The 24457-nt window shown below is 39.2% G+C and overlaps 1 protein-coding gene across 9 annotated transcripts in view; it reads right to left on the bottom strand.

Moving 5' to 3' along the window:
* The window catches only part of SYTL5 (synaptotagmin like 5), a 138214-nt gene that overhangs the window by 94850 nt on the left and 18907 nt on the right, over window positions 1-24457 (bottom strand). The window contains exon 1 of one of the 9 annotated variants that reach the window (XM_075196443.1): window positions 22650-22668. The exons of 6 other annotated variants lie outside the window; for them this stretch is intronic. The gene's annotated coding sequence lies outside the window, so the exon portion shown is untranslated. Of the gene's footprint in view, window positions 1-10426; window positions 10457-19598; window positions 19618-22649; window positions 22669-24457 lie in introns of those variants that run through there. 2 more of the 9 variants (XM_075196440.1, XM_075196442.1) reach the window with 2 other exon arrangements.

The raw sequence follows: 24457 nt of genomic DNA on the forward strand, positions 1-24457 counted from the left end.
GCTAAAATGAGGCTCAGATAATTGTAGAACAGGAAATGAGAGGGACAGTTTGTTCTCAATATGCTTAGGAATACTAGATAGGCTATTTAAGACTGGCCACGTATGGAATATACAAGCTATGTGCTTACATTGCAATAAGTTCAGACTGTGTACTACCCATGTAGCATGTGTATTTTATATATAGCCTGTTTCAAATGGTCTCTGTCAGTCAACCTGAGGGGTCAGAGCCATGATATTTTAGTGCCCCAGAACCCCACAGGACACTAAAGAGAGAGAACAATGGGTGCACTGCCATAGAAGGTGTGTGGCCATCTTACTGTGGGGGGGGGGTAATGCTCTTTACAAGCTCTAGACCTCCCTCCAACACTGTTTTGGACAAGGGATAGAGTCTATTAACCTCCTGGAGAGCTGATCAATTAGTCACTCTAGGCTCTCTACCCTCAGCCAGCCCGACATTAAAACAATAACACCAACTTTTAATAATTACATCTCCGTCACCTCCAACCAGTTCATCATTACATTAGTATTGTTTTTGTTTAACAGGTCCCCCCAACCAGCCTAGGAATTTAATTAATAGCATTCACATTTAAAAAATATGCCTATCCACCCACCCCAGCCCTGATATGAATGTAATCAAATTTACATTCAATAAATAGACCTATTTTCCCCAACCAACCTAATATCAAGTTAATAGCAACTAACCTATTAACCTGTTTTGAATGTTGTCACTCATATTGTCAGAGTGGCGCTGAGCTACTCCTCACTCATATCAAAGCTGGCACTCCCTTCAGTCTTGCGCCTTGGGCGGTGGCACATGCTGTACCATCCTAGTTATGGCTCTGCGAAGGGTAACTCATTTCATTGCATTGCAGTGACAGTTAAACTTAGTTAAATTAAAGAAAATAAAATTATCTAAATTGATTGTAGAGCTCTGGGCCAACTTTAGCAAGTCTTATCTACAAATATGCCATAAATTATAATGGCACAGTTGTGAGAGGGGGGCATGGTGTTTGAAGGGCTACATCTTAAAAGGTATTAAAGCTATTAAGCTGAAATTTGTCAAGCGATTGGAGAACAGTCCATAGGTGCCGCATGTCAAATTTCAGAAAGAAAAGAATAAAAAATGCCAAATTTGGAATAATCTTAAATTCAAAATATTGCCGTTTTTCTCCCACTTCCTGTTTTGCAAAATCCACTGTTTTTTTGGGGAGAGCGTAACTCAGTGTTCGGGAGGTTTTAAGGCTTGGGGCCTGTTTTGTTAGAAAGCTATTAGGGCTGAGGAGTGCCTTTGAGGGTTTAAAATGTTGAGAAAGTTGCATTTTTTTTTACAATTTGGTAAAATATGCCCCATTTTAAAGATAGTGGATTTCACAGAATTTCATAACGTTGCGCATGTCAAATAGAGGTGTGTGCTGGATGTACTCAGAATAGCTTCACTTGCGAGTACAAATATGGTTGATCCTTCTCGCTAAGGAATTTCCATCTGTTTGCTGGAGAAATCAGCCATATTTGCGGGGTACAGGGAGGAAGGCTGGGGTTTTGGGATTTCGGGGACACACACTAGTATTTTTAGCCCTGGCACCACTCTCATTATAAAGTTTAATGGGTCCGTGCGGTGCCAGAGCCGGCTGATACAGAGCCCGTTTTAATCTACCTGCCTCTAAGTGACATCAGTTAATTTATTTACTGCACTAAACTGGGAGCAGGAGATTTGAAACTGCTCTGTGCTGTGGCTGGAGAGATTGGATTTATACTGTAGCGTTTAGGGGCTGACAGCCAGCTGAGGCATTAATAGTAGTGTTGTTCTTATTGTACATACATATATATCCGCCCCGGATCTGAGTAACTTTACACACTACCAAACATCGAACCAGTGTCAGCATCATTGATAGGGAATGACACCTATATGTTTGTGATCCCGGTTCCCCCTCACCCCAGCAGTGTTTGAGATCCCGATCCCCCTCCGACAGCAGTGTTTGCGATGCCGATGCCCCCTATCTACCCCGAGCAGTGTGTTTGCGATCCTTCCTGACTCCCGATACCCCCCTCCCTCCCTCCCCACAGCAGTGTGTTTGCAATCCCGATCCCCCTCCCTCCCCCCAGCACTGTTTGCCCCCCCCCACTGCCTGCCAGAACATACATGAATATATGCTGCACCCCACCACTGCCTGGCAGAACATACATACCTGCTGCACCCAACCATTGCCTTCCAGAACATACATGCTGCACCTAACCACTGCTTTCCAGAACATACATATATACATGCTGCACCCCACCACTGCCTGCCAGGACATACATACATACATACAGGCTGCACCCCACCACTGCCTGCTAGAACATATTTACATACATACAGGCTGCACCCCACCACTGCCTGCAAGAACATATATACATGCTGCACCTAACCACTGCCTGCCAGAACATAGATACATACTGCACCCCACTACTGCCTGCCAGAACATACATACATGCTGCACCCCACCACTGCCTGCCTGAACATAAATACATGCTGCACCCCACCACTGCCTGCCAGAACATAAATACATACATGCTGCACCCACAACTGCCTGCCATAACATACATACATGCTGCACCACTCACTGTAGCACAGTCTGACCAACCCGTGGCTCTCCAGGTGCTGTGAAACTGCAGGCCCCATTATGCTTTGTCAGTAGATATCCAGCTGATAAGTGGCAGGGCAGGCTGGGCTTTGAAGTTTCACAACACCAGGAGAGCCACGGGTTAGCCTGGCCTGGTGTGGCACATAAGATATGGTTGTGGGCATACAGGCTAGAATGTGAGAGAAAAACTTGTGGGCATATGGGATGGCAGATGACAGAAAATCTGTTTGGCATATTTGGTGACATGTAAAGAAAAGCTGGTAACAATGGGGTGCCATGTGAGACAGGTAATAGTACTGCATTTGTGTATTCCAGTGAACACACAAATCTGTGAATTAGCAGCTCCACCATTTTATGAGTGACAGCAATCTCACTCCATGTGCTGAATATGCAGCTAACCACAGGATGTGATGACAAACCATGTCTGTATTGTGCAAGTAGCACATCCATTAAGGTTTCTGCCTTAATCGTCGTAATTTCACTGCTTTTTGGAGTTTGAGTAGAGCAGTTTCAATAGTTTTCTTACATTTTAAATGGTGTGTAAGGAACCTTAATCGGACATGTTAAACCGTAAGTTTTTTTTGTCTATGGAATAGACACTAGTGTGCTTTTGGCAAAATTTTTCACAAATTGTGTTTCTCAGCAAAACAGGCTGTTTCATAGGGGGCAATGTTCAGGCAATACCATCTTGAGCCTTGCTTTGCTGTTCCACTGAATGAAATATTTTTTGTAAATTCACATTTTGTGGACTTTATAATGTCTGTACAGAGAGCTGGGATGACAACTGTGAATCCATTCTGCTGTGAATGAAGATAGTGAGCGTGCATCACACTTGGCATTCTACATGAATAGCTCATTTTCCTCATTGTGCAAAGCAATGAAGCCTCTATGTGATGTCACACAGAGCACCAGAAAAATGCATACCTCCCAAAATGTACAAAGTGACTGGTGGGGGGAGGGGGGCTGGGACCATTTAAGGCCAAATTTCGTCTGCAAAAAAGCTAAATGTTGCAGCCAAATGAGGAACAATCCGAATATTTTGCAGCACAGTTTTGGAAATTTTGAAAATTTCCACTCAAGAGCATGAGAATGAAACTTCCATTTACTGCAGCTTGGCGTGATAACAGTGCACAAATATTTGCTCCAGTAACCTCAACAAACAGGTTACGCTGTGCTCTCAACCCTGAGGTTACGTTGTGATTTGGCATGAGTTGTATTTGCCACAGGTCATGTTGGAGTTTTAAATAGTCAAATAAGAGTTTTATTCATACTTCAAAGAAGCCTGTGTACCGATGGAGTAGACTTCAATGTAATTTCAACGGTGAATCATGGTGCACAGCTAGTCCACATTCGCTGCAATGGAAACGTTTAATAACAATCTACTTTATTGGAACTCACTGGTAAACCAAGTAAACTAAATGCTGCAATACGGATTGCTTGATTGGATCTATTTACTGAAAAATAGTGATAGGGCTAGTTTTCTATCGCTGATTATCGCAATCATAGAACACCTCCTATTGCCATGATTTACCAAGAAAATATCACAGAAGCATCTTAGTGATACTCAGCTTCTCATTGATACCAGCTGACAGCAGTAAGAGTACCCTTAGTTCTTACTGAGGCAGTCTTGGTACTTCTGCGCCTGTGTGACCAGCTTGCCAGTTTAAGCATGCAGTATAAATTAAATAATAAAATAGATAAAACATATAAAAAAAATAAACAATGTTAATGAAAAAAATATATTTTGTGAGCATTCCGTTTTGAAAAAAATGCTTTATTTAAAAAAAGATTCTTCTCAATTAATATTTCCTTCTATCGCCATACCAAGATGGCATTTAGCAGAAGGAGGATTGCTAAGGTATATGTATTGCTACAATTCTTGTTAAATAGGCTTCCCCATGGTTTGCTAACAACCTCTGATATGAAACGGAAAACATGATGGAATCAACCAAGTTAAAGCAAGCGGTGAAGGAAAGAATGGGATATAAGCTAGACATCTTAAGCTAGAGCAAAGTGAGGAGGACAGACTTTGACTAGATTTCAATGGCAGAAGCGTAACAGTCCTGTATTCAGGACAAGGAGCCCGATTCATTAAGGATCTTAACTTGAGAAACATCTTATTTCAGTCTTCTGGACAAAACCATGTTACAATGCAAGGGGTGCAAATTAGTATTCTGTTTTGCACATAAGTTAAATACTGCCTGTTTTTTCATGTAGCACACAAGTACTTGATAGCTTATTTGTACACTGAAATTTAAAGTTGATATTTGTGTGCTACATGAAAAAACAGTCAGTATTTAATTTATGTGCAAAACAGAATACTAATTTGCACCCCTTGCATTGTAACATGGTTTTGTCCAGGAGACTGAAATAAGAAGTTTCTCAAGTCAAGATCCTTAATGAATCAGGCCCAAGAAGTGTAATCGAATGGAGATCTGTTTTACAAAGACTCCTGACAGTGTGATTCCAATCCTGAATTCTGAATGTTATGGTCATCCAGTGTTATGTCTCAGCTGTGCCATCAGACATCCAACTGAACCAAATGCTTTGCTCCACATAGGGGATAATAGGAAGAAGAATGCTTTGCATGGGGAGCTGTTGGTGGAAATAGCACGGGAGTATCCTTTCATAAATAGGTGTTTTCTAAGCTTAATATACAGAGCCCTGTTTGATAGGTAACATGTCCTCAACAGAGAGATGGATAAAACACTTTATTGATTGCCTGCATCTGCATTTAAAAAAAAAAATCATTCTGTGATCTCTGCAGAATTATGGAACTGTGGGTGCCCCAGACACTGGAACCACACATTCTGTTAGCTTGGAGAGGGGAGTTTATGGCAAAAATTAAGACTTTTCCATGGAGTTATTCTTTAGCTAAAAGCTACAAAACACTGCTCATGTATAGTTTCTGCTGCAAATTATATCTCATACTAGAAAAAGTCAGCAGGTCTAAAAAGTGACATTTTACAGAGTGAATATAATCATCCTGACATTCAGAATCAAACATAATCTGCTAAAATTATTTTATTAACTCTTTCTTTTTTAATATTGTATAAAGAATAAAATAACTATAGTGACATCTGAGAAACATTACAATTAATTCAGAGATGTGAACAATTTTAAACACATTTAAATATCCTAAACCCAGTAATTACCAGTGTTAGATCGTGTTTGTGACGTCTGCTTTCTGTGGGTTGTGCAGGTTTGCATATATTACTGGCTTTGCAAGCATTTGAGTAGTGAAAAGTAATATATTATAGGCGCTCTGACTGACATATTTTTTATGGGAAACGAGTTAAGGACAATTACATCTTTGAATAATAACTAATAAAGCGAATACAGTTGCCAATGAAATGCTTTTTTGGTTTACATATAGTAAATTTCAGATACACTTTTTTAGGAGATTCTGAGAATCCCAGTTGCAGATGTCTTACTTAGTATATTTTCATATGCATTTCAAAGTATAGGTACAATGTACATAAAATGTGTATTATGGGGCGGTTCCTGATGGCCCAGAACTGCCCCCTGTAATGTATTAGAAATGATCACACACAATAAGACTGATGCTGGAGTGATGTCGCTTGTTAAACACACTGCACGGAAGGGTGTAGTACGAAATTACGACTATGAATATTCCGACAACAGTGAAATAGACAATAAAATGGTAAACTGGATTATAGCGACATATGAAAAATACAGACTTACCTAAAAAGTGACATCCATGATTTGTGACACCCCTTGGATAAATAGTGACATCACAAAATGTATGCAGTACGACTGATGACACTTCAAACCGCGACACTTGCATTCGCAACATTAAGGGTGCAATGAGGACCCGCCGGCTGTCTAATATAAACGACTTACTCTCTTATTGTAATCCCAGAAAGACTCAACGATTTTAATATCAGGGCTCTGTGGGGGCCATATCATCACTTCCAGGACCCCTTGTTGGGGATTACATAAAGAGACAGAAGGACATGAGCAAGCCTACATCCACAGAAGATCTGTAGTCAGTTCTCCAAGATGCTTGATGAGATATATATATATATATATATATATATATATATCTAATATATAAATGTCTAGTGGAGTGTGTTAGTCTGTCTGTCTGTGTGTGTGTGGAAAAAATAAAACCAAGCTGCAGCGCCACCTGCTGGGCAGAGTTATACACTGACCTACTAAATTCTTAGTGTGTGTGGAAAAAAAAATTCAGAAAGGGCTGAAATTTGGTATACTAAGATGTTTTTAATTTGTTAATTGTTAAAAGTGTTTATAAAGATTTTAAAAATATATATATATATTTCTTGAAGGAGAAGTGACAGTTGGGAGTGGTTGGTGGTTGCCGGGGGTGACAGTGGGGAGTGTTTGGTGGTTGAGGCCTGGGCTATGGCCCAAATGCATGACAAGAACCTTTTTAACACCTTAAGTAGCTTTATTTAACTAGAATGCCTGAGTATCATGCATGGGTTAACTTGTATATATATACACACACACACACACATACATGTACAAACAAGAATACACAGATACAATGTTGTGCTTCAACCAATTTGGATTATGTTAAATAGTTCATCAAGTCTTACACCTTTCAACACTTGCTAGTGTGCAGGCGGCTGCCAGCCTCTAACGTACCGGGTGGTAAACCGGAACCAATATTTCTAAAGAAGGAATAGGGTGTCTAATAGTGTAGCATTTAGGATGCAAATCTTAATACATTAGGTGATATTTGTTGTGCATACTGAATATGTAAAATATTAAGACACGTCTGTGTTGTGGTCCAGAGATTCCAAAGCTTTAGCTTGATGGGCTCCGTAACATGTGGTGAAGAAATAGAAACAACCAGAGATAGTGTAATACTGTTTCAGGAAAATAAATACACCACTCCCACCGAAAGTGCTTAAGCATACCAGATAAAGAAGAAAATAATGGTTATCTGTATGCAGCCTGGATACTGCTATGCATCTTTGCTTTTCTGGGTGTCTCCAACAAACAGAAATACAGGAACCATATAATGTAGTATTTATGAAACAATTTCATTTCAAACACAAAGACATATAGTTAATGCACTCACAATTTGCAGTATAAAAATAAAACTTATCTGTAGTTCCAAAGATGCAGTCCAGATCAAGTGTAAGCTAGGGTCTGTTGTTAGTTCAACCTAGGTTGATCCCAACCATTCTGCTACACATGGAAAACATCCAAAGGTACCACAGGCAATTTCAATTAAGTACAATTAGTAGGATTCAAATATCAAATGGCCTCAAAGCGTTTTGTCTCTGAAAGAGACTTCATCAGGAGGAATTATGCTACCTCTCAGCATTATCATGTTTATAAAGTGCGCAGCGCCATTTTGCGCATGCACACTGGGGATGTGCAGCACCACTTGCTTATCGAGTTCTTTTCGCATCCTCAGGCTGATTTATATTATGAGACCTAGCTCGGCCGACTGATTAAACAATTTTAATTAACAATCAGTTAGGGATGCTCTACATGCAACTCTATTACATCTGGTATTGGAATCGGGCAAATGTAAACATACAACTATAATGGCAGCTATTTTGGAAAGAGGCATTTTATGCCATTTTATAATATATTGTGCCCAGAACAAAGGTCATAAAGAATACTTACACATAGACCTGAACATTTAATGTTTAAAAAATACATATATATATATATATATATATTAAAAAAAAATTATAAATGACACACATACAAGGTATGTCTATTAAATAACGAGACTCTGATTCCACCTAGTAAACAAAGCTCTCAGAACCGGTTATAACTGCATAGGTAGTAACCTTGAACCGGTCTGAACCTGCATGACAAGCTGCAACACTCTATGACGTTTACTTGATTGTGAGTCGCCATTTAGTTTGGTTGTGTTTTCTGTAGAGTGCCGAAAAAATGTGAAGTTTAAAAGTTGAACAACATGGACGACCTTGCACTTCAAGAACAGAAAATGTAGAAAAAAATCAGTCAGATTGTTTGAAAAGACCGCCATAGCTGAATCCGTGAACATTGACAAAGACACCGTATGGAAAATTATGCATGAGGAACTTAACATGATGAAAGTTTGTGCAAAGATGGTCCCAAGGGTTCTCACACCAGAGCAAAAAGAACATCGCAAGGAATGTTGTGTTGACATTCTGCAGCAACCTGACCCAGATCCAAACCTGTTTCATAAAGTAATCACTTGTGATGAGACCTGGATCTTCCAGTACGATCCTGAAACTAAAAGACAGTCAATGCACTGGAAAACACTGTCATCACCAAGAATGAAAAAAGCTTGTCAAAGCAAGTCAAAATTCAAAGCAATGCTCATTGGTTTTTTTTATATCAAGGGTATAATTTTGGAAGAATGGGTTCCAGAAGGCACAACAGTTAATCAGCATTATTATAAGGAAGTTTTGCAAAAGCTGGGAGAGTCAGAAAGAAACGGCCGCGACTATGGAATAATTGTTTCTTTCTTCACCAGGACAATGCGCCTGCTCACACAGCACTTTCTGTGAAGCAGTTTTTGACCGACAAAGACATTACTACACTTGAACATCCTCCATATTTGCCCGATTTAGCACCTTGCGATTTTTATCTTTTCCCAAAAGTTAAATCAGTGCTTAAAGGGACACATTTTAAATCAGTTGATGCTGTAAAGAAGAAAACAACAGATATGTTGAAACAAATGTCAGAAATTGATTTGCTCCATGCTTTCAACCAGTGGAAAACAAGACTACAGCGATGTATTAGTGCAAATGGGGAGTATATTGAAGGGGACAAACATTAAATTTGTAATACCAATAAATAAAGGTGAGTTATTTTATAGACATACCTCGTATACATACACACATACATACACACACTATATAGACAGAAGTATTGGCCACACCTGTTAATTATTGAATTGAGGTGTTTCAATCGGACCGGTATAACATCAAGCACTTGGCCATGCAGTCACCATTTGCAAACATTTGTGATACAAAATGGGTTGTCCTTTAGAGCTCGGTGACTTCAAGCGTGATACTGTGATAGGACGCCACCTCTGTAATAAGACAGTTCATGAAATTTCATCCACGGTCAACTGTAATTGATATAATTAGAAAGTGGAAGCTTTTAGGAACAGCAGCAACACAGCCATGAAGCGGAAGACCAGGTAAAATCACAGAGCGGGGTCAACAACTGTTATGGTGCATGGTGGGCAAAAGTTGCCAACGCTCTGCTGATCCCATAGCTGAAGAGTTCCGTACTTCAACTAACATTAATGTAAGCACAAAAACTGTGCAGCGGGAGCTTAATGGAATGGGTTTCTATGGCCGAGCAGCTGCATGCAAGCCTCGCATCACCAAGACCAATGCCAAGCGTTGGATGGAGTGGTATAAAGCACACCGACACTTGACTGGCCCGCACAGTGCCCTGACCTCAACCCCATCAAACACCTTTGGAATGAACTGGAACGGAGATTGTGAGCCAGGTCTCGTCTAACATCAGTGCCTGACCTCATAAATGTTCTACAGAATGACTGGGCTCAAACTCCCACAGAAACACTCCAACATCTTGTGGAAAGCCTTCCAAGAAGAGTGGAAGCTGTTATCGCTGCAAAAGGGTGACCAACTCCATATTAAAGTATATATATTTAAATACAATGTCATTACAGTCCCTGTTGGTGTAATGGTTAAGCGTCCGAATACTTTTGTCAATATAGTGTATATACTATAACAAAACTACAATAATATGTCAAGACATATCCAGGGCATGTTGCTATATAGCTAAAGTAATTCAATGATGGATGACACAGACAAAAGGAGACCGACCTTATAATTACCAACTTCTGAAGGAAAACCGTAAGCCTGAAATGTCATTCTGTAATTGAGATCAATATAAGATCAATATTAGGAAATGTAGTTTTCTCTTCAACATCAACTCTTTAAGACGTATCATCTTACATGCTAGGTTTCATTTGAATTAAACTCATGTTTTCCAGTGATTTCACCAGATTACTTTGATAAAAACACCAAGATGAGTGTTATCAAACACACAGTGGCACACAAAGTGTAAATTAGTAGGCTGGTGGGGGTTTTGGGCCTGTATCTGAGAACAAGTTTGTAATTGTAATACATACTGATATATAATATAAATTTAATAAAAAAGCACGTTTAAAATCATGTTAGAATGTAGGATGATTTTGCTGCATAACCTCTGAGCTTAGACACCAAGACAAAACACACACATCATCTAATAATTATATGCTTACTGCCTCTATTGAGAGTAGGTCTAGCGCACCCGGGCATTCAAGAACACTTGTACTTTGTCTTACTTCCACACAGCATTAAAAGCATATTCATTAACACATCTCAATGCTTAAAAACGAAAGGGAGGGAGCAGTGCTATAATATTATTAACATATAAATACAATAAAAAATACTGTCTCTCTTTTCCTATTAATTTGCATTATATTTTGGGACTTCTAGTTCCTAATTGGAATACTGAGCGCATCTATTCTGATTATCTTAAGTTATGAATTTTCAAGTTACTTTCACATCTTCAATTTCCTGTTACATGTAATGGTTTCAATATACCACTGTACATTTTATGATTCTATTTAGTTATATTTGATACATTTTGTTATATTTTTTATTTTTATTCACTGAATGTATTTTTTTAAATTAATAAATACACTATATGTATGTTTGATATATTTGTGTAACTTGTGGTTGGTTTTAGCGATACCTAGTTGATATATTTAAAGCATTTGAACCTGGTATTTATATATTATAAATATCACAGCGCTGCCCCTCACTTTATCTTTATCTTTTTATCTTTTTTTTGCTCATGGCTGAATAAGAACAGAATTAATTGCAGCAGCAATTGTATATTTTCTGATAGATTCTTTAGCGCCTGTAAGGTATATTTTCCCCCCACTGAACCCCAACGTATTTAGACAATCATTGACGCTTCTAATCTCTGTAGGCGACGTTGAAATTGGGTCATAACTAATACTTCTCAGAAATTGTGTGAGTACAGGCCTATTTGATCAAATTTTATTGGACTTTCAGAGTCAAAGGGGTAAATTTATCAAGCTGCGGGTTTGAAAAAGTAGAGATGTTGTCTATAACAACCAGATTCTAGTTATCATTTATTTAGCACATTCTACAAAATGACAGCTAGAATCTGATTGGTTGCTATAGGCAACATCTCCACTTTTTCAAACCCGCAGCTTGATAAATTTACCCCAAAGAGCTTGTAGTAGGAAATGAGAAATTAAATTAAATACTTTAAAATAATAATGCACGTGTGTGCAAGGTCTCTTTTAAAAGAATCAGCATGAGAATCAGGCGCATGTTACATGAAGCTTAGAAATATAACAATCACCTACTATTTACTGTTCTTTTCAAAAGCAAATACTGTGCTGGACAGTAACAGATAAGAATTCTGCACTCATTGATTGTTAATTAAAAATGCATGAAACTTTACAGGATCCCATCTGCAGGGTTTTCCTTTTTCAGTGCTGATCTGCTTTAATTCCGTTTTATCAAAGGATCAAAGTTGCATAATATCTGAAAAAAAAACCTGAATCTGTGACATGGGATTAATTGAATTTCAATTTTGTTTGATTTACCAGTAGTGGTCCTTTATTAGTATTCCTGTTATGCTGTGCCATTTATTGGCTTGTTATCTTGCTAAAGCATAGGCCAGAAAGAATTGATAGAGACAACCTCCTGGAAAAACTGATAGTGGAAAATATCTATCCCTTCTCTGGCTGATAAAGGTTTCAGTAAATCAGAGGTTGTACCAAAATTTGCAACTGTCAAACATAGCACAGACCTATAGCACAAGCAACATTGTGTGTGCTAGTGTATTGGTCTACTTGCACTGGTGGATCCAGACGGGGGCGATAGAGGGCAATCGTCACCCCTAGCAGGTGCATGCTCTCTGCTGCCGCACACTATGAGCAGGTCCGTGACGGCATAGACAGGCATACAGAGTAAACTGCCAGCTGCTCTGATGGTGTTCTAAACACCATCAGAGCGGCCAGACAGCATACTCTGCCTGACTGCCTCTGCCATCACAGACTTGCACATAGTGTGCGGCAGCAGGCAGCCTTACCTGTCAAAAAGGGGATGGGGACTAAATCGTGCCCCCAAAAAAAAATTCCAGATCCACCCCTTCCCTGTCGACATGGCTATATATTTGTATTGTACCACTATACAGAGGCATCACTTAAAATACCTAAGGCCTCATATAATAGCCACTTTCCAAATTAGTTATGTTTTCTCAGGTACCATGGGCCCGGGTTAGAATTCAATGTAAATATGCCCGGTTTGCATATAATTAAAGATGTTTCTGCACACTTTGTTTTCTTATAACCAGCATAAAGACCCATCTGGAGCAAAGATACTACAATTATTGTCAACAACTCTAAAACTTGCACCATGTTTATGTAGGCGAAAAATATAGGTCTTGTTGCCAACATAATTCAAGATCTGTGTAATTCAAAAAAAGACAAAGGGTGTTCTTAACTTCTGCAACCCCCCCATTGTGCTGTACTTACACATTAATGCTCCTGATTCACCTCTACAAGCACAAGGGGTAAGATACGTGCAACACTAAATACAAACCCAAGTTGTGTGCCTGCAAATGAGACATTTTGCATCCAGAAGCATCTTTACATTGCATACAACCAATGTTTAATAAACCCTGTAATGAAAGTGGCACAAATATACACAATGTGCCTGATTCAAATTGGAACACAACTTGCACGCAAGATGCGATTTAAAAAAAAAGAAATAAAAAAGAGCACAGAACTTGAGCGTAGTTCCGACCATATTCAAATCCAAGCGGATATCAAGATGCGTTTTGATATCAATTTGGGTATAAATACGATCTGCCTAAACGTTACTCGACATATGTTACAGAACACAGTGCAGTATATGCACAAGCATATATGTGCAATATAAGGTAACATTAGAACGCATACAAAAAATGTATATTATAAAATAAATGAACAGCTCCAAACAGCAATTTAATCATTAATATAAATATGGTTAAATTTTGTGCAAATTTTTTTTTTTACATTAAATACATAAATCAAGATTCTTAATGAACACTTAAACCTGCTCTGTAGCTGATGCAAATTATATGTCGGAATCAAGCATACTTAAGAGAAACCCAAGACTTGAATAGTCCACATCTATGTTGATACGCCCTCAGTACGACCTTACTGTTCATTGCCTACGTCCGACCGCCCCTTCCCATTCCTGTTCGACCTTCAAGATAGAAGCAGTTGCAAGTTTAATCGTCCTGACATGAATTACATGCAATTGCGTTCATTGGCACAAGGTCCGTTTCTGAGCATGTGCACAGGTATTTTACATAAGATACTGCACGCAAATGGACTTATATCCAAACATGAATGTGGCCTAATGACTCAGTATGAACTCTGAAAGTAGCAGAGATGCAATGTCATGTCCAGCCTGTCCACTTAACAATGTGAATGAACACTTATGTATACTGTAGTCACCTTTAGTGTCCAATGACCCCCTATTTGCCGATTTGCAGTGCCAGTTAAACGGTGTTAAGCTGTGACCATATGTACCTCAGGCACTGTCTACAAACCACTACACAGATTTGCTCCACTGTTAAAGTCAGGTCCTCCACAGAGGTTTGCTTTATTCCAACCTAACATTTGCCATAATCAGTTTGATGAGGTGTGAAAACTAAGGTGGAGAACACTCTACAACCCTGGCTTTTTGACCTGCTGCTGAATGACCAAATCTGTGGCTAATCCATACACAGGACAAGGATCGTATTTACAATTTTTGCTGCTCTAGGCCAGTGTTTCTCAAACCCAGTCCACATATTTTCCAGGCGCAAAGGGGAAATAATTATACCCCCTGTGGATCTGTTACAATGTCTTAGTCAGTAATGAATACACCTGTGCTAAAGCAAGAAGATGTGAAAAACATGCTCTGTTAGGGGTCCTGAGGACCAGTTTTAAGAACACTACTCTATGCAAGTAATGTGCATGAATATTTGTCAAGTATCCCTAATTTCCAAGTCCAAGAACTTTCACAGTTTTAAGGGGTTGTCCCTGTAAATGTCCATATTTTTATAATGACCATAAGCACATACCCTCCCCCTCTTATTCTGTCAATCTGTAACTAAGTCCGTCTGCAACAATTACACTCCTCGCATCATGACTCTGTCCTGATCACATGCAGACTTGCTCTTGTTTGCATGAAGATATTTCAAGATTATGGGCAGCACGGTGGTTAGCACTTCTGTCTCACAGCGCTGGCGTCATGAGTTCAATTCCCAACCATGGCCTTATCTGTGAGGAGTTTGTATGTCCTCCCTGTGTTAACGTGGGTTTCCTCCAGGTGCTCCGGTTATCTCCCACACTCCAAAAACATACTAGTAGGTTAATTGGCTGCTATCAAACATTGACCCTAGTCTCTCTGTCTGTCTGTGTATGTTAGAGAATTTAGACTGTAACATCCAATGGAGCAGGGACTGATGTGAATGAGTTCTCTGTACAGCGCTGCGGAATCAGTGGCGCTATATAAATAAATGGTGATGATGATGATAATTATAAGTTTAGCAGTAATTAAATTACATTCAAAAATAAACAGAAGTTGGAAATAAACTGCTTTTAATTTTTTTATACCCCCCAAAAAAAAGTATCAAGACAATTTTGGTTAAAATTATTAATAGATTACCTAAAAATTTCTATGTGAGATTAACAATGTTACTGGTATTTACTGTCTTTATGATTTTAATTATTGACAGAGAGAAAGTAATAAACATTTTTGTAGACTTTATAAAATTGATAACAGAATTCTAGTTTATTTTGTAATCAATAACAAGGACATTGAGAAAGGTGTGCAGTAAGCCATGACGTGCCTTTTATATATGTGCTGAAAATGAAAATGTTCCACCTTGCTATTCAAGCTTCATTATATTCCTACAGCTAGAGTTTCTAATCAACTATATTGTTTCTGTGTTTTTGTGTGATCTAGGTTTTGTTTATTCAGATGTTACATCTCGTGCCTTTTTGCACGAAAAGCATTGAAGTAAAGCTGAATGTATTTCTATAGAAGCACAACAGCAGGATTTAATAGAACAAAACATGTTTGAGTTTCTCCTTTTCCATGACTAGCTTATTACATGTACTTAACTGAGAACAGTAAAATCAAAAGAGGAGTATTTTATATACAAAGAGAGACCGTGTTATGATATCTTACTCTACCTGCAAATTCCAAATATGTCTGAACCAGTTCTCTCCCATCTAGATGTGTCAGAAACCTATGAGTCAAATGGCTATATTAATCCTACACTGTTAAAGTCTCTCATTTTTGCTGCGTGTCGTCCAGCAGATTTATGATTCATAATATTTGTCATTTATATTTTCCCTTGTTTGAAGGTTAGAATACTTTTATTACATAAACCTAATAGATTTAGAGAAGGTCATATTGATATACTATGGTTTTCTAATTTGCTTCAGGAGAATGTCATTATTACATTGATGATGACTTATGACAAAAAACTTAGCAACAATGTTACGCAAGAATTCTAAAGCATGAACTGATAAAAAGTTCTTTGCTTACAATATTATAGCTGGGTAATGTAAGTGCAGCAGTAGTACCCATATATGTAAAGAACACTACAAAACACTAGATGTATGAACCTTGCTTCAGTCAATGTGCATTTGACACTATAATATTCATTAGTTTGATAGAAGACTAATCAACTACTCTGCTGTTGTTAATGTTTCACTGCTCGGATTAATTACATGTTGAATTAGCACCTACTACTGCAAACTTGTAGAAAAATGGACATATGGGAACTTGCTTTGGTACAATACTCTGCTGACGTTAATATTATAATGCTTTCATTAACTATAAGTTGTTCTAGCTCTGCCTATTTCATTGTCTACATTTATATGAATATAACAGGTGCTATAACCCTCGACAAATGCACCTTACAGGGGATCCTAGAATGGATGTTTGATCTACACAGAGAAATTAATCTGGTTTCGATACAATAAAGATGCTCAAGTCTGTTACTAGTTAGATTTCTTTGAAACAATGGTTCAATACAGATGACTGGGCGGTGACACTTATATCTTTAAGGTGGAATCAGGGAGTTTAAGTTAGAAAAACTCTAATAAGTTTTTTTCTTTAATATTAGATAAAAAATTAAACTCTGCTAAAAGAGTATTTTATTCATCTGTTAACTTACGTCACATAGAGCAATAATGGTTGCTGTCAATGATTCTCTCTTTTGTGCCTACCACACTATATTAACCATGTCCTAAAAACTATAGACATAAAAACTACTTTTCATTCAGTTTTATTTCAGTTTCGAACTTTGCAAACTCCTGAGTCAGCTAAAACACAATTACCAGATGACTTAATGAGAATATGATTCTACATAGCTATGCTGAGTAAATCCTTTGTTTTTTGTGTGTTTTTTTAAAAAAAATGCATGATTAATGAATCAGGCCCTTAGTGTTCCTTTATATATAATGTAAGGATAATATAGACCTTCTGGAGAAATTATTTCAACCAGTTGTGAAAAATTAGAAACTATCAAAACAGAAGTTCACTAAAACACCACATAAACAGCACCTTATTCATAAAACTCTCAGATAAATTATTCAAATTGTTTGTGAAAGCTTGGAATCTGTCAACCATTTGTGAAATTCTTGTACACTCTAAACTTTTACATGGGAGTTGCATGGCAAAAATTGCTTCAACATAACAATATTGATTTGCACTAAATACTATAATTATTTAAACTGAGGTGTCAGTTTACTAAAAGGTATTAAAAATAATGATGAGACTTAATTAGCATGCAAATTTCTTAAATTAAAAAATGGGGATTTTAAAATCTGTTATCTGAATATAAATGACAGACACATATACCTGTAACCTGAACTGTGTATGTTAATGTAATGCGTATTCAAAACTGTATTGCAACAGCTACTGTACTGTCTGTATTTTGTATTTTTGTTAAGCTGCTATTAAAAGGCATAGAAGCCAGGGATCATAAATTAATTGATATATACTTTCTGAATCATGCCCAGATGTAGGCTCTTGTGTGAAGTAGCTCTGCACATTTTCAGAAACGGAGCTTATGCCAATGAATGCGAATGCATGCACTTCATGTCCAAATGCAAATGACACTTATGACTTGAGAGGCATAGTGAGGGAGGAAAGGGACGGACTAAAGTAGACCAAGTACAATAAGGGCGTTCAGATGCAGATGCGGACGATTCCAATCCTGGGTTTCTCATAAATGCGCTTGTTTTTAGCCATATCATTTGCACCCACTGCAGAACTGGTGTAAATGCCAACTGAACGAACGTAATCTGCGTTTTGCAATAAAAACACGTACATCGGGCATACCCACGTCCATAGTCAACAATGAGCAGATATAAAGATATACGGGTCTAGGTGTGCTCTGCTATAACAGACAATACACTGCAGGATACATCGAAAACATATGTGGAATATCAAGTCCATAAAATACATTTATTAAGATGTTATTAATGTCTACTGTACATAAATGTATTTTTATAGTTGCTTTTGATTGAAACACACGATCTAGTATGCATAAACAGCCGTCATCATCAGTAATCGGTACCTACACCAGGCCTGCAGCAGCTGCAAGTGGTACAACTGAAAAATACGTATCTTTGAGATGGCCAAAGCTTGAAACTAACGCAGCTGCGTGCACTCGAGCTTAAGATAAAAACAATTAACAAAATGACATACAAAGATATATTACAATGGTTTCTTATAAAATAAAGAGGAACAAAACACAGAAACGATAAACTTACAAATAATTTGTCTTCTGTTTTACTGGGAGAAGCAGAAATAAAAGGACACTTCGCACTATGAAATTGGTTCCCACAAAGTGACAACTTGGTTACAGTTACAGGACAATATAACCCTGCTGTAGGGGGCCTACAGTCCCCCTTCCTGTAATGTCAGAAATAGAAAATATGTGTAAATGCTAATTAATTGTTTAATACTTCTGGTCAAAACACCTTTCAAGCCAGGTTTTCTTTACTCGGGCCTAGCGTCGAACCAGAATGTCCTACAAATATGATGTTACCTCTAAACAACAGGTCACAAGTTACTCTTCATTTGTATACCACACATTACTCCTGTAAGTAAGATATTTGAGAAAGTATAGTATGTCAATTTCCTGTGTCCTTATCTTTCTTTTCACACTTAACCCAGCTGCCCTGGCCCAGTAGTCGAGATGTCTCTTGGTCACATATCACTGTCCTTAGATATCACAGGTGTTATTGAGTTAATCTTAAAGAGAGAGGGATTTCAAAGGCCTCAGTGTCTATGACCCGTCATAAATTGGTACAGGATGCTCGTCTGTAACTTTGTGTCGGGAGTTCTCTATCTATAATTGTAAAGCGCTACGGAGTTTGCTGACGCTATATAAATAAATGTTGATGATGATGATGATATATGCCCCCTGGGTAGAACAAATGTTTAGTAACAATCAAAGAGATATTCATTTAGCCTCCCCATTCCAGGTTTTAACCCATGGCTTGCCAACCCATTAGCGATTTTTTACAGCCATTTTGTCGTGAGCAATGATTTTAATTTCATACACACTGAAGCAACATTTGCGGGGCATGTAACGATATACCAAAGACATTAGCATAAAGGGCCAGAGCTTTCATTATAGTTAACAACCAAAACCGCATAAAAAGAGAAGGCAACACTGTCTCTTCATTCATTCCTAATTTTTAACCTACAATGGATACAGTAAAAGAAGAAAAAACAACTGCACTTTTTCATGCATGGACCTATCAGAAAGAAGTTACCGTATATGGGAACGAATGTACAGTTAAAAACGATCGTAAAATCCCTTCGTATGTAATGATCCTGTAGGGGTTAAAGTTATAGCAAAAATCTCCATACACAAGGTTATTGTACACGAATAGGCATCACCCACAATGCTCCATTCTCTGCGGGCATCATCGCTGATTGGTCCACAGCAGAAACGAACGCCCATGTCTGAGTGTATAAAATAACAGGACCTGTCTGGTGCCGAGGAACGTGAGAAGATGGCAGGTGAGGAGAAGGTGTCAGTGGGGGTTGCAGCTATGGAGACGGAGACAGAGATGGACAAATGTTGAAAAAGTTAAGGTGGGGGATGGAGATGCTCAAGAAGAGCAAAGATCAAAGCGAATGAGCCCAACAGTGGTGGAGATGATGGTAAAAGTACTGGACCAGTACGACTACGACATTAAAAAAAGTGAGTAGCAAGTGTGGTCTACCTGTTTAAAGGACTTTATGTATTTCATTCTAGTTTCACACAAAGCAATGCAAACCCCTGTTTTGTAACATAGATTTTTTTTTGTCAGAATGAAGAGTTAACGGTGAGAAGGCCTGTTTAGATACCACTGATACCACTAATGTAACACCTGTTATCAAACAAGAAAAATTGATGCTGAATACCAAGATATGAAAGAAGTTATACACAAAGGTATTTCAGTGAACATGTGTAGACAACTAAATACTTTAGACACATACCTGTACTGTTATTATAACTAAAATGGCGCCTGTTTTCCAGAAAATATGGAGGTTAAGCCCGCTATTATTGCGGTTGAGCCAGAGGAACCACAACATAAACTGATCTTGAGCAGTGAGCTATGTGAGCAAATGAGAGTATTTCTGGTGTTGGAAATAGATTACAGATATAGAAGTTTAATAGTAAACATTTTTTTATGTCGTTGTTTCATAGGTAAAGAAATCAAAGAGAATATAAACCCAAGCGACATCAAGAAAAAAATTAAAAACCTTGAGTAAAATGTTGTTGAAATGTGTGTGCTGTTTGGAACTGTTCTGCCACAAACCACTAGAACCTTTAAAGTGTAATACTATTTTTTCCACATATTCTGCAAAATTGTTGTACTTTTTCCTGCAATAAAACTGTTGCATTGGTTTATTCTGGGTATTTTACAAATATTATTTAATAAAGGTTAATATGACTTTAAAACTTTAATAGATAATAATGGTATAAGTTTATAAAGGGTAAATATATTAATAGGTTCCCAATATAGATGCAAAGGGTAATAACACACGTGCTTTACACAAGTGTAATGGTCTGCAACCAGACAGGTGCAATACACATCTATACAAAACACAAGTCAGTGATGTGCGGATACCGCACCATGTGGGACTGGTACAGGCATCACAAATTTACATACACACGCTCCCCAGGTCGAGAAAGTATCAGACGATTGTCGTGGATCGGTCGGAAATTTATATACACTACACAACGGAAAGGAGATTGGAACGAAAATATTGAACGGTACGACCAACCAAATGAGCCGACAATCGTCTATATGGGTAGATCATCGTGTCACTATACACAATGACCCGACTTTCGAACAAGCGGTCGTATGTCGGCTGGTTGAGCCAATTATTGTACAAAAACCCTGTAGTGTGTACCCAGCATTAGACAATGGTCAGTTCTCTATCATAGAACATATATCTGTATGCAGTGTAAATTGTCTTAACAATTCATTTAGAAGAATAGAATAGCTGTGTGTGTTGCCTAATCCATTATTTGCATTTGTTTAGGCTAGGTACTACAGGAAATGGTAATGATTAACGATTTAGTAAGGACAGACAAAAAAAAAGGCCCGATCAGCATGCCGATATATGTGTACACACTATAGCCCAGCAGTTCCCAAAGTGTGCGCCGCGGCTCCCTGGGGTGCCGTGGCGCTGTCACAGGGGTGCCGCGATCGCCCTGGGAATAGAGAAAAGAAAAAGAAAAACTTACCGATCGGGCGTGACGTCATCACGTCCGACAGTGTCAGTGAGCAGCAGAGAGGAAAGAAAACAGCAGAACATGAGGAATAAGGTAAGTGAAGGAATGGAGAGTGAAGGAGGGGAGGGGGACAGACAGAGAGAGACACTGAAGGAGGGGAGGGGGACAGACAGAGAGAGATGCTGAAGGAGGGAAGGGGAACAGACAGAGAGAGACACTGAAGGAGAGGAGGGAGACACACAGAGAGAGACACTGAAAGAGGGGAGGAGGACACAGAGAGAGACGCTGAAGGAGAGGAGGGGGACACAGAGAGAGAGAGAGACGCTGAAGGAGGGGAGGGGGACAGACAGAGAGAGACGCAGAAGGAGAGGAGGGGGACAGCCAGAGAGAGACGCTGAAGGAGGGAAGGGGGACACACAGAGAGACGCTGAAGGAGAGAAGGGGGACACACAGAGAGAGATGCTGAAAGAGGGGAGAGGGACACAGAGAGAGGTCTCTGAAGGAGGGGAGGGGGACAGACAGAGAGAGACGCTGAAGGAGGGGAGGGGGACAGACAGAGAGAGACGCAGAAGGAGGGGAGGGGGACAGACAGAGAGAGATGCTGAAAGAGGGGAGGGAGACACAGAGAGAGACGCTGAAGGAGGGGAGGGGGTGTGTGAGCTGGTGAAGAGGGTGACACAGTGTGTGAGCTGACGAAGAGGGGGACAAAGTGTGTGAGATGGCGAAGAGGGGGCCACAGAGTGTGAGATGGCAAAGGGAATACAGAGTGATATGGTGAAGGGGCGTAATGATATGATGAAGGGGCACAATGTGATGGTGAAGGGGTCTAAATACATCTCATGTCATTTTGACCCAACTACTTAAAAAACGGGACTACCCGGTAATTATTTTGGCTTAGGGGTGCCTTGGAAAAATTATGGTGACCCTAAGGGTGCCTCGAACTGAGAAAGTTTGGGAACCACTGCTATAGCCGATTATCTGCTGCAGATCTGTGCTCATCATCTGTCATAACTATCAGCTGAACCTGTCACTTTCACTGCTCATTGCTCCGGGACAGACTTGACACTCTCAGCTTTACACACACAGCACAATAGCTGGGTCACCCTCCCACTCCCCTACATTCAACCTGTCCGGGATCTGTCTGCATAACTTCTCCGTACTTAACACTGTGTGCCCTCACTAATGCTCTCCAGAGGACTGCAGTGCATTCAAGTTTTCACTCACCCGTCCCAGAGGATGGGAAGCGCACAGAGGGTTAAGAGGACAAGCGATGGCCGGGACGAGAAGAGGGTGCAGCCCACATCATTAACAGCAGTCTCTTTGGCCCAGGAAAGAGGAGGAGAGAGGGGGGCGCAGTCCGTACCACTGGTGTCTCCGCTGATACTGACAGCTGCAGACAGATAACAGAGACCGTAGACCATGATAAAGACAGTGGGTCAAAATCAGCAGCAGACAGACAAGTGAATGAGAACTGTCAATCTGTAATCCACTATTGGCCGATAGTCATGTGCACTGCATACACACTACATGATCGGTTGGTGATTGGTCGGAAAATATTAAACAGTACGACCAAGCAAAAGAAACGATGATCGGCACTTTGGGACAACTTTAGATCTTCGTGTCACTATACACACTCACACGATAGCTGACCAAATGGTCGGACGACTGGAGGTTTTTCGTGCAATAATCGGGCCAGTGTGTACCTAGCCTTAGTGTTCAGTTTTTTTATATTAACATTTTCAGCCAAATCTGAAAAGAAGATACGGATGCCTGGTAAGTCCAGTTTAGGCTGCTGCAATTGATGCGTTTTAGAAATAAACCAACCAGAAATAAAGTAAATAGTGATATCACATTTAATATGCATAAAACCATCCAGTAACTGTTATATAATAAACTCTGTAACGTAATGAAATTAAATTCTATCAATAGAACATCAATAAGCCTTCTAGCTAGAGGCATGAAGCACAGTAGCTCGTGTTTTCAATTTTGTTTTATTAACGGTTTCAGTCGATTTTCAGGGCTATCAAATAACAATTCTCCTTAGTAACTGTTTTTAAATAGGACCAATCACCTCTGTGACAGATCCCATTGTGGTTAGAACAGACTATTCAAAGCCTGTAAAAGAAAAATAATCCCCTCCATCCCCTCAGTTCGCTCAGGGAGGGGGGAAAGGTGTGGGATAACCATAGTTTATAGCATACAGCGAAGCTATCTCTTCCCATCCAGATCCCTGCTCAATGCCAGTAGTTCCCAATGGTGTAGTGCACTGCTGTGGAGCAGAGGGACAGTATTGGTCATAATTAGCATGCTACTAACCATGGAGCCTCTCTGGGGTAAACAGGAGTGCGATTTTTTTTTTTGTGCTACAGACTGTACTTAAAGATATAGTAATCTCAATTTCTGTATTTGAGTGTCTACAGGAAAGATAAGGTGAAAAAAATTGTTTTATGTTTTCGCTTTGGATTAAGAGATTTCTGTGGTATACACCCAGCAGGCAGCTACAAATGGTTCTGAGACATCCTTCTTTTATCTGCATCTCTCCTCTCTCTCCCACCCTACTAGTCTCTAAACAAATGTTTGATAATGATTTAAAGTGCTTATGCTAGCCATTGAGAAGGGAAATAATGCAAGGAGAGAAAGGAGAACTTCTCTCCCAAATGTCACATACTGGTATCCAACTAAAAGGTAAGTAGTTTCTTTAAACTTCATAGTGTAGACGTCTCTCTTTCATGCACTCAACCACCTTTAGATGTTCTTTCCTTATTACTGTATTTACAATGTAATAATCACATGGACGTAAACTAAATGGTGGTGGCTAGAGCAGGGCAGTCAGCAATCTAAATGCAAAGCCAAACAGTGAATGGTCAGACCATTACCCCTGGTCCCAGGAATAAATCCTTTATGACTGACTGGAGTTAAAGTCCGCTAACAGGGTGACTACACCACTCCTGAACTTGACATTGGCGCACCCAGTCAAAGCATGCCAAGGGGTCCTCCACACAAAAGGACCAAGAGTCATGATACTTCGGAAG

Source organism: Mixophyes fleayi, chromosome 2 (genome assembly GCF_038048845.1).
Source record: "Mixophyes fleayi isolate aMixFle1 chromosome 2, aMixFle1.hap1, whole genome shotgun sequence".
NCBI lineage: Eukaryota > Metazoa > Chordata > Amphibia > Anura > Limnodynastidae > Mixophyes > Mixophyes fleayi.